We start from the raw sequence: 1,696 nt of genomic DNA on the forward strand, positions 1-1,696 counted from the left end.
GAAGGATGAAAGTAAAAACTATTAAAAATTTTCCTAAAAGGCCAAGGACAAATATTATAAATCAAAATAATAAGGATCAAATTGAAAAAAAAATAGCACCATAACTATATTTATAAAAAAACAACATATAGAAAAAGCTCCATTAGGCTTAGTTTGCATCCAATAAAATAGCTTATAAGAGAAAGTTGGTGTTTGTTAAATATATTTATAAAAAAAATAATAAATAAAAAATGAATGTAATAAAAAAAGAATCTTATCATCCGCTTCGCACGTGAAATGAATGGAATAAAAATGCTGGTATGAGCGATAACGACACAATGAATATCAAAATGTGACGTCGCACGAAACGCTTAGATGTCTAATGTTAAATATATTTTGCCCATATAACCTCTAAGACGTACGATGATCTAAAATCCTTTGAAACCACCATGTTTTTTCAGTTTGGAACGTATTTGTTTTTGTACTTTTTGGTTTTTTTTTTGCATTTCATACAAAATCAAGCAACCTATATGGTATAAATGAATAATCTATTAGTAAATAAAAAATAAATTTTTTATATATTTTACAATGACATCTAATACTTCCTCAACTAATATTTCTTAGATTAGATAGTATGTAATTAATAAAACTTTATACACCCTTCACAATCATTTGGATGAATTTCAATACATCCATGAATAATCATCCGTTACTTTTATCAAACCTATATAGAATATTGATAACAATATTTATTAAGTAATTACATACTCTAAATAATTTGCAAACATTGGTTTAATTTTGCAAACATTGGTTTAATTCAAAATTATTCAATTTATTTTAACAGTATTCTTAATTTATTATCAATAATCTATATAAATTTCAATTTTTATGTTTACTGAAAATCTCAAATTAACAATAAAATTGACCAAATATAAAATGAACCCATTAAATAAGTTATTATTTATTTTATCACAAAACACTTGAGTCACAAATTTAAAATAAATTTTATCAATTTACAAATAAATAAAATTTAAAAACAATCTTTAAAAAACCCTAACATGTACAAATCATACATTCATACAACAAATTTCAATGGAAAAAAAAGTTATAAAACAAGTAAATACTCAAACAAAATACATATACTACAAAAATATATAATAAAAATTAATATTTTCAAATTAAATTCAAATAAAAAATGGATTTTTTTGCTTACTTGAAATAAAGAATCTTCAATAAAAATTAAATCAAAACAAAGATGTTGGCAAATTAAATGTTGAAGTGGTCAAGAGGTTAATTTGTATTAAAATTGTTAGGAGTTAATTATATTGGTAATTTGCCAAGAGGTTAATTTTATTAAAATTAAATCAAGAGGTTAATTTTATTTGTAAAAATAATACATCATTAAATTTTTTAACTTTTTAATTATAATTTTTTTAATATATACTAAATAAATATTTTTCAATAAAATTTCATGGTATTTTATATTTATTAATTTTCTGATTTTGCTTAGTAACTTTGGAAAAAACAACCAGTCAAGCCCGTTGAAAGATCAGCTTTGAAAGTTCACATGGTGCAAATCTGTAATTCACGTGTACAGCATGACCAAGTCATGGATAAATATCCTTTATTTTGTAATAAAAAATAATTGTCAATAAAGATGTTTCATGCATTACCACATCAAGAAGACGTTACACAATAAAGATGTTAGAATAACTTG

This window comes from Populus euphratica, unplaced genomic scaffold (genome assembly GCF_000495115.2).
Source record: "Populus euphratica unplaced genomic scaffold, PopEup_1.0 scaffold452.1, whole genome shotgun sequence".
Classification (NCBI taxonomy): domain Eukaryota; kingdom Viridiplantae; phylum Streptophyta; class Magnoliopsida; order Malpighiales; family Salicaceae; genus Populus; species Populus euphratica.